Genomic DNA, 11,138 nt, shown 5'->3' on the forward strand with positions numbered 1-11,138 from the left:
ACACTAGCACACAAATCACACAAAGAATAGCATTCATGATCTTTAATCTTAATTTTAATAGTAGGTTCCCACTCATCATAAAGTTCTCAAGATATAGAAATTCCCAACTCAAGTTTTTCTTCATAAGAATGCATCAAAGCATCAATGATATGTTCGGTAAAGGCTTTATTTTGACTATAAGCATGAGGAGAATTTAGCACGGATTGCAACAAGGAAATACAATCTATCAAAGAGCAATTATCATAATTAAATTCCTTGAAATCCAAAATAGTGGGTTCAATAATATTTAAAGTTTTGACTTCTTCAATCCCACTTTTAACAATTTTAGCATCAAGATCTAAAGACTCCAAATTTTTGGAACGTCTTCTAGGTAAAGGTGGATCATATTCAGTCCCATCATTATCAGGATTCATATTACAAAACAAAGATTTAATAGGGTACACATCTATAACTTTTAGATCTTCATCTTTATTATCATGGAAACTAGAAGAACACGCTTTTATAAAGCAATCTTTCTTAGCACGCATCCTAGCGGTTCTTTCTTTGCACTCATCAATGGAAATTCTCATGGCTTTGAGAGAATCTTTGATATCATGCTTAGGAGGAATAGATCTAAGTTTCAAAGAATCAACATCAAGAGAAATTCTATCAACGTTCCTAGCCAACTGATCAATCTTAAGCAATTTTTTTTCAATCAAAGCATTGAAATTCTTTTGCGAGGTAATAAATTCTTTACTATTAGATTCAAAATCAGAGGGTATCTTATTAAAATTTCCATAAGAATTGTTGTAGGAATTACCATAATTATTAGAGGAATTACTAGGATACGGCCTAGGACTAAAGTTTCCTCTATACGCGTTGTTACCAAAATTATTCCTACCAACAAAATTCACATCCAAAGATTCATTATTATTCTCAATCAAAGTAGACAAAGGCATATCATTAGGATCAGAAGAAACACTTTTATTAGCAAATAATTTCATATGTTCATCCATCTTACCACTCAAAACATTAATTTCTTCTATCGCATGCACTTTCTTATTAGTAGATCTTTCAGTGTGCCATTGAGAATAATTAACCATAATATTATCTAGGAGTTTAGTAGCTTCTCCTAAAGTGATTTCCATAAAAGTGCCTCCCGCGGCCGAATCTAAAAGATTTCTAGAAGCAAAATTCAATCCAGCATAAAAATTTTGTAGAATCATCCACAAATTCAAACCATGTGTAGGGCAATTACGTATCATTAATTTCATCCTCTCCCAAGCTTGTGCACCATGTTCATGATCAAGTTGCTTAAAATTCATAATATCATTACTAAGAGATAAAAGCATCTTTGCACTTATTCCATGAATCAATACTATTTTTAGAAAAAGGCGAAAACCAAGCTTTAGCACGATCTCTAAGCGAAAAAGGAAATAGCTTCAATTTAACAATATCATTGTCCACATCTTTCTTGTTTTGCATATCGCACAGATCAACAAAGTTGTTTAGATGGGTAGCGGCATCTTGACTAGGAAGGCCGGAAAACGGATCTTTCATGACAAGATTCAACAAAGCAGCATTAATTTCACAAGATTCGGCATCGGTAAGAGGAGTAATCGGAGTGCTAATAAAATCATTGTTGTTGGTATTGGTAAAGTCACACAATTTGGTATTATCTTGAGCCATTGTGACAAGCAAGGAATCCGACACACAAGCAAACAAGAGATGGGAAAAAGAGGCAAATAGAGAAAGAGAGGGAGGATGGAGAGAGAGAGGGCGAATAAAACGGCAAGGGTGAAGTGGGGGAGAGGAAAACAAGAGGCAAATGGAAAATAATGTAATGCGGGAGATAAGGGTTTGTGATGGGTACTTGCTATGTTGACTTTTGCGTAGACTCCCCGGCAACGGCGCCAGAAATCCTTCTTGCTACCTCTTGAGCATTGCGTTAGTTTTCCCTTGAAGAGGAAAGGGTGATGCAGCAAAGTAGCGTAAGTATTTCCCTCAGTTTTTGAGAACCAAGGTATCAATCCAGTAGGAGGCCACGCACGAGTCCCTCGCACCTACACAAACAAATAAACTCCTCGCAACCAACGCGATAAAGGGGTTGTCAATCCCTTCACGGTCACCTACGAGAGTGAGATCTGATAGATATGATAAGATAATATTTCTGGTATTTTTATGATAAAGAGAAATAAAGATGCAAATAAAATAAATGGCAAAGGAAATAACTAAGTATTGGAAGATTAATATGATGGAAAATAGACCCGGGGGCCATAGGTTTCACTAGTGGCTTCTCTCAAGAGCATAAGTTTTACGGTGGGTGAACAAATTACTGTTGAGCAATTGACAGAATTGAGCATAGTTATGAGAATATCTAGGTATGATCATGTATATAGGCATCACGTCCAAGACAAGTAGACCGACTCCTGCCTGCATCTACTACTATTACTCCTCACATCGACCGCTATCCAGCATGCATCTAGAGTATTAAGTTCAAGAGAATAGAGTAACGCTTTAAGAAAGATGACATGATGTAGAGGGATAAACTCATGCAATATGATATAGACCCCATCTTGTTATCCTCGATGGCAACAATACAATACGTGCCTTGCTGCCCTTACTGTCACTGAGAAAGGACACCGCAAGATTGAATCCAAAGCTAAGCACTTCTCCCATTGCAAGAAAGATCAATCTAGTAGGCCAAAACAATCTGATAATTCGTAGAGACTTGCAAAGATAACCAATCATACATAAAATAATTCAGAGAAGATTGAAATATTTTTCATAGATAAACTTGATCATGAACCCACAATTCATCGATCTCAACAAACACACCGCAAAAGAAGATTACATCGAATAGATCTCCACAAGAGAGGGGGAGAACTTTGTATTGAGATCCAAAAAGAGAGAAGAAGCCATCTAGCTAATAACTATGGACCTATAGGTCTGAAGTAAACTACTCACACTTCATCGGAGGGGCTATGGTGTTGATGTAGAAGCCCTCCGTGATCGATACCCCCTCTGGCGGAGCTCCAGAAAAGGCCCCAATATGGGATCTTGTGGATATAGAAAGTTACGGCGGTGGAATTAGGGTTTTGGCTCCGTATCTGGTAGTTTGGGGGTATGTAGGTATATATATAGGAGGAAGGAGTACGACAGTGGAGCAACATGGGCCCCACGAGGGTGGAGGGCGCCCCTGGGGGGTAGGCGCGCCCCCTACCTCGTGCCTTCCTGGTTGATGTCTTGACATAGGGTCCAAGTCCTCTGGATCATGTTCGTTCTGAAAATCACATTCCCGAAGGTTTCAGTCCGTTTGGACTCTGTTTGATATGCTTTTTCTGCGAAACTCTGAAATAGGCAAAAAAAACAACAATTCTGGGCTGGGCCTCCGGTTAATAGGTTAGTCCCAAAAATAATATAAAAGTGTATAATAAAGCCCAATAATGTCCAAAACAGGATATAATATAGCATGGAACAATAAAAAATTATAGATATGTTGGAGACGTATCAGTTCCCATCAAGATAATCATGATGCTTCTTTTTTTTGTGTACTTTTCATTTATTCTTGTTGATAATTTATATGACGCTGTTAATCTTGTACCACTGCCAAAACAAAGTAACAACACTATATCCCTTTTTTATATTTTTGCAAACAGCGATGCGTATCTCCATACTCAGGCATGTCTTCCTCAATTTTAGTGGAACTGCACAAAATTGGATGGCCATTGCTGTTCCGCCTCACTGTCCTCTGCCACGTGGTTCTACCTTCCTCGAGATTGATTACCGAGAAGAAATAGACCACGGTGAGGAATTTTTGAACTCCATTGGAGCCTCACCAAAACTTGATGCCAAATGGATGATGCATTACCACGATGACCTATCGGTGCTCATGGTTGCGCCTCATGGTTGCATTGGCTGGTGAATCTGATCGATTTTCAACGAAAAACAAGCTGTCTTCCATCAGTGCTCTTTGCTTGTTACCCACAAAGATGATATCCTTCATCAGTTCACCTTGGTTGCATTGGAGACGCAGTCGTCTTTCACGTTGGTGCAATTTTATCACACAATTGGCTATGAACCAAATGTTTCCTCAAAGAAGGATCGATGTTGGTACTAAGAGCATAAGTTTGGTATTGATTTCTAGGCCTTCTCACAACTTTGTCTTCAGCTCCTCTGTAATTTTATTTGTCCAGCTATTAACTAAATATGTGGTCAGACTTTCATTAAAAAATGGTGTGGACAAAAACCCGGATGGATGTAGTAGCCCTCCATTTTTATTTACTCTGCATATTACATTTGACTGAAGTCAAACTTTGTAAAGTTTGACCAGGTTTTGGCCGAACACAACAAACCATAATTATTGAGAGAGGGCAAACTGTACATAATCTCAAACCTTTCCGATAATTGAAATTAAAATTCTTCATTTGTACACACTCTCACACATTTCCGATAATTTGGCGCATGTGTGGTTGTTCACTTAACGGAGGGTAGTTTACCGCACGTGAAGGGTAAGGAGTGCGACCAGGACGGTGGATTGTTAGTTCATCGTAAGTAGTTTTCTTCACCGGTACATTAAATAAAGAGTTTCGTTTCTTACTTACACAATTTTAAACAATTGTTATCGAGAGAAAAACAAAACCACTCCACTATATATTAGTAGTGTACACGAGTACTATATAAGTACTCCCTCCGTTCCTAAATGTAAGTCTTTTTGGAGATTCCACTACAAACTACATATGGATGTATATGGACATATTTTAGAGTGTAGATTCACTCATTTTGCTCCGTATGTAGTCCATAGTGGAATCTCTACAAATACTTATATTTAGGAACAGAGGGAGTACTATATAAGCTAGAGCCTCAGCGCTTGTTCGCTAGGGTTTGCACTCTCCACACTCTCGCCGCACTACTATATATATACACGCTGGAGGCTCGGCGTTCCTTTGCTAGGGTTTGCTATATTCAAAGTCTCTCACCCTCTTCACCAGATCTATAAAAGACTACGTTGGCCTCAGTCTCTCTCTCTCCCCCCCTCACAGCTAGTGAAGGAGCCGTCCGGATCCCGTTGCACCGGGAAGGGGAGGAGGTGCAGTGTTCACTCTATCGCCTTTGGCGAGGGAGGCAATCCACTGCCGACTGCACTGTTCTCTTTCACCCAGCGCCTGTGCGGGAGGGCCACGGACCCCTTCTTCCTTGTTTTCGTACATAGTGTGGGCAGATCTGGCCTCTTGCCGCATGCCTAGCCACATCCCGACGACCCTAAGGTATAACTTTCTTTGAAATCATCACTGCTCTAGCTGCATGCAGATCTTTTTTGATTCTATAGTCGAATCTAGGTCTTGGTTCAAAGAGGAAAGAAGGGTGCGGTGGGGTGGAGCATGAATCTAGGAGGTGGTTCAATGAGGAAAGGAGGGAGGGAAAGTAGTATAGACTAGTTATCCAGCCGCTTTGTAGGTTGAAAAGGGAAAAGGGGGTAACCCAGTACACACATCTGTAAGGAACCGATCTCTTTGTTGAAAAAGGAAAGAAACTGGGGGGTCGGATAGTTTGTGCAGGACTAGATTTGCTGCCCTCACATAGGAAAAAGGTTCAAAGAGAACAAATATGGGACCAACGCAGATATTCTGCTTGGCAACATACTCTGCATCACCCATTTATATGTGTGGATGCACATGGTGCTGACATGTCCCATGTCCCATACAACTATTTTGCTGTTGTTAATCTAAGAATGCTGCTAGAAAATTGAAGCAATGCCATTGTTAAAAGTGAATTACATTTTTAACGAATGCTGTTTTAAGAGAATGTCTCTGTTAATATGAATCAATGCAACCGTTTTAGAAATGCTACTTTCCTACTTTGTTTTCCATCAAGATAAGTTAGATGCTTCTTTTTGTCGCCGTATGTTTCATCCTCCTTTATTGGCCAGTAAATGTTTCCCTTTTTGCCTCTGTTAAAACAAGGATATCTATTCAACTTGTTGCTATAGCGAACTTAAATGTCACATCGGCATCTTTGCTTGATTTCAGTGCAACCGCACAAAACGAGATTGGATTTACTATTCGTGTTGGTAGATTCATATTTTATCTTGTTTGTCTCATGAAAGGTCAGTACAAGCCTTCATCCACATGATTGTGTAGTGTGCTTTGAGATGTTGTGCTACTTGTATTCGTATTGTTTTAAATAAATGTTTGATACGTCTCCAACGTATCTATAATTTTTGCTTGTTCCATGCTATTATATTATCTGTTTTGGATGTTTAATGGGCTTATTTATACACTTTTATATTATTTTAGGGACTAACCTACTAACCCAAGGCCCAGTGCAAATTGCTGTTTTTTGCCTATTACAGTGTTTCGTAGAAAAGGAATATCAAACAGAATCCAAACAGAATGAAACCTTCGGGAGAGTTATTTTTGGAACAAACGTGATCCAGGGGACTTAGAGTAGACGTCAAGAAAGAAGCGAGGAAGCCATGAGGCAGGGAGGCGCGCCTGCCCCCCTAGGCGCGACCCCCACCCTCGTGGGCCCCTCGCAGCTCCACCGACCTACTTCTTCCTCCTATATATATATCCATATACCCCGAAAACATCCAGGAGCACCACGAAACCCAATTTCCACTGCCGCAACCTTCTGTACCCAAGAGATCCCATCTTGGGGCCTTTTCCGGAGCTCCACCGTAGGGGCAATTGATCATGGAGGGCTTCTACATCAACACCATAGCCTCTCCGATGATGTGTCAGTAGTTTACCACAGACCTTCGGTTCCATAGTAATTATCTAGATGGCTTCTTATCTCTCTCTTTGGATCTCAATACAAAGTTCTCCTCGATCTTCTTGGAGATCTATTCGATGTAATTCTTTTTGTGGTGTGTTTGTCCAGATCCGATGAATTGTGGGTTTATGATCAAGATTATCTATGAACAATATTTGATTCTTCTCTGAAATCTTTTATGCATGATATGTTATCTTTGCAAGTCTCTTCGAATTATCAGTTTGGTTTGGCCTACTAGATTGATCTTTCTTGCAATGGGAGAAGTGCTTAGCTTTGGGTTCAATCTTGCGGTGTCCTTTCCTAGTGACAGCAGGGGCAGCAGGGCACGTATTGTATTGTTGCCATCGAGGATAAAAAGATGGGGTTTATATCATATTGCTTGAGTTTATCCCTCTACATCATGTCATCTTGCCTAATGTGTTACCCTGTTCTTATGAACTTAATACTCTAGATGCATGCTGGATAGCGGTCAATGTGTGGAGTAATAGTAGTAGATGCAGAATTGTTTCGGTCTACTTGTCGCGGACGTGATGCCTATATACATGATCATGCCTAGATATTCTCATAATTATGCACTTTTCTATCAATTGCTCAACGGTAATTTGTTCACCCACCGTAATACTAATGCTATATGCTATCTTGAGAGAAGCCACTAGTGAAACCTATGGCCCCCGGGTCTATCTATTATCATATAAGTTTCCCATCCATTTTACTTTGCAATCTTTACTTTCAATCTATATCATAAAAATACCAAAAATATTTATCTTATTATCTCTATCAGATCTCACTCTCGTAAGTGACCGTGAAGGGATTGACAACCCCTTTATCGCGTTGGTTGCGAGGTTCTTATTTGTTTGTGCAGGTACGAGGGACTTGCGTGTAGTCTCCTACTAGATTGATACCTTGGTTCTCAAAAACTAAGGTAAATACTTACGCTACTTTGCTGCATCACCCTTTCCTCTTCAAGGGAAAACCAATGCAGTGCTCAAGACGTAGCAAGAAGGATTTCTGGCACCGTTGCTGGGGAGATCTATGCACAAGTCAAGACATACCAAGTACCTATCACAAACTCTTATCCCTCGCATTACATTATTTGCCATTTGCCTCTCATTTTCTTCTCCCCCACTTCACCCTTGCCGTTTTATTCGCCCTCTTTTTCCGTTCGCCTCTTTTTTGCTCGCTTCTTGTGTGCTTGTGTGTTGGATTGTTTGTCACGATGGCTCAAGATAATACTAAATTGTGTGATTTTTCCAATACCAACAATAATTATTTTATTAGCACAACGATTGCTCCTCTTACCGATGCTGAATATTTTGAAATTAATACTGCTTTGCTAAATCTTGTCATGAAAGATCCATTTTCTGGCCTTCCTAGTGAAGATGCCACTACCCATCTAAACAGCTTTGTTGATTTGTGTGATATGCAAAAGAAAAAAGATGTGGATAATGATATCGTTAAATTGAAGCTATTTCCGTTTTCGCTTAGAGATCGTGCTAAAACTTGGTTTTCGTCTTTGCCTAAAAATAGTATTGATTCTTGGAACAAGTGCAAAGATGCTTTTATCTCTAAGTATTTTCCTCCCGCTAAGATCATCTCTCTTAGAAACGATATTATGAACTTTAAGCAACTAGATCATGAGCATGTTGCACAATCTTGGGAGAGGATGAAATTAATGATTCGCGATTTCCCTACTCATGGTTTGAATTTATGGATGATCATACAAAAATTTTATGCTGGATTGAATTATGCTTCTATAAATCTTTTAGATTCGGCCACAGGAGACACTTTTATGGAAATCACTTTAGGAGAAGCTACCAAATTCCTAGATAATATTATGGTTAATTATTCTCAATGGGACACCGAAAGATCCACTAGTAAAAAGGTTCATGCTATAGAAGAAATTAATGTTTTGAGTGGAAAGATGGATGAACTTATGAAATTGTTTGCTAATAATAGTGTTTCTTCTGATCCTAATGATATGCCTTTGTCTACTTTGATTGAGAATAAAAATGAATCTATGGATGTGAATTTTGTTGGTAGGAACAATTTTGGTAACAACGCGTATAGAGGAAACTTTAATCCTAGGCCGTTTCCTAGTAATTCCTCTAATAATTATGGTAATTCCAACAACAATTCTTATGGAAATTCTAATAAGATGCCCTCTGATTTTGAATCTAATATTCAAGAATTTATTAGTTCGCAAAAGAGTTTCAATGCTTTGATTGAAGAAAAATTGTCTAAGATTGATGAGTTGGCTAGAAACATGGATAAGATTTCTCTTGATGTTGATTCTTTGAAACATAGATCTATTCCACCTAAGCATGATATCAATGAGTCTCACAAAGCCATGAGAATTTCCATTGATGAGTGCAAAGAAAGAACCGCTAGGATGCGTGCTTAAAAGATTGCTTTATAAAAGCGTGTTCTTCTAGTTTTGATAATAATAAGGATGAAGATCTAAAAGTGATTGATGTGTCTCCTATTAAATCTTTGTTTTACAATATGAATCTTGATAATGATGGGGCTCGAGATGAGTCAACTTTAGTTAAAAGGCATCCCAATGATTCGGAGTTTTTAGATCTTGATGCAAAAATTGGTACAAGTGGGATTGGAGAGGTCAAAACGTTACATAGCAATGAACCCACTATTTTGGATTTCAAGGAATTTAATTATGATAATTGCTCTTCGATATATTGTATGTCCTTGTTGCAATCCGTGCTAAATTCTCCGCATGCTTATAGTCAAAATAAAGCTTTTACCAAACATATCGTTGATGCTTTAATGCAATCTTATGAAGAAAAGCTTAAATTAGAAGTTTCTATCCCTAGAAAACTTCATGATGAGTGGGAACCTACTATTAAAATTAAAATTATATATCATTAACGCTATGCTTTATGTGATTTGGGTGCTAGTGTTTCCATGATTCCAAAAACTTTGTGTGGTGTTGTAACACCCTCGATGCGACTATAGCTCCCACGTGTCGAGGCACGACTTAGAGACATAATCGCATTGAAGGCATATGTCGCAAGTTAGGCAATCTTCATAACATCCCATGTAATATGATAATGAAGGGGAGATAACATAGTTGGCTTACACTTGCCACGTCAACCAAGTACATAAATAACATTACATCATACAAACACTCATGGCCCGTCTACGGCGCCAAAATAAAATAGAACCCAACATGCGACACGGTCCCAATCACCCCCAACTAGGCACCACTACTGATCATCGGGAAAGGAGACGTAGTATCGTTGAGAGTCTTCGTCGAACTCCCACCTGAGCTCGTACGCGTCTCCTGGAGTGGAATCATCAGGCCCTGCATCTGGTGTAATAGTAATCTGTGAGCCACAGGGACTCAGCAATCTCACACCCTCGCGATCAAGACTATATAAGCTTAGGAATGGCAAGGTATAATATGAGTGGGGCTGCAGCAAGCGACTAGCAAATATGATGGCTAACCTATCCGCAAAAGAGAGCGAGAAGAGGAGGCAAAGCACGAGCGAGAAGCTAGAGGCCAACCTGCGCAACCATTACTCCAACATCGTGTCCACTTCCCGGACTCCGCCGAGAAGAGGCCATCACGGTAACACACTCGGTTGATTCATTTTAATTACGTTAAGGTTCAAGTTATCTACAACCGGACATTAACAAATTCCCATCTGCCCATAACCGCGGGCACGGCTTTCGAAAGTTCAATCCCTGTAGGGGAGTCCCAACTTAGCCCATGACAAGCTCTCATGGTCAACGAAGGAATATACCTCCTCCCAAGACGTTCCGATCAGACTCGGTATCTCGGTAATTCAAGACACTTCGACAGGTTAAAACAAGACCAGCAACACCGCCTGAATGTGCCGACAAATCCCGATTGGAGCTGCACATATCTCTTTCTCAGGGCACACTCAGATTGTCCAAACTCCCGATAGGACAGCCTAGAGTTGCCCCTGGTAGCCACCGGCGGCTGACAGTTTGGACCAACACTCAGAGGAGCACTGGCCCGGGGGGGTTAAAATAAGATGACCCTTGAGTCTGCAGAACCCAAGGGAAAAAAAGGGCTAGGTGGAAAATGGTAAAACCAAGGTTGGGCATTGCTGGAAAAGCTTTAATCAAGGCGAAATATCAAGGGGTTCCCATTATAACCCAACCGCGTAAGGAACGCAAAATCCGGGAACATAACACCGATATGACGGAAACTAGGACGGCAAGAGTGGAACAAAACACTAGGCGAGAGGCCGAGCCTTCCACCCTTTACCAAGTATATAGATGCATTAAGATAACATGGCAATATAATGATATCCCAACAAGTAAATAAATGTTCCAACAAGGAACGGCCTCCAATCTTCACCTGCAACTAGCAACGCTATAAGAGGGGCTGAGCAAAGCGG

The sequence above is a fragment of the Triticum urartu genome, chromosome 3A (genome assembly GCF_056163025.1).
Source record: "Triticum urartu cultivar PI428250 chromosome 3A, HENAU_Tu73, whole genome shotgun sequence".
Lineage (NCBI taxonomy): Eukaryota > Viridiplantae > Streptophyta > Magnoliopsida > Poales > Poaceae > Triticum > Triticum urartu.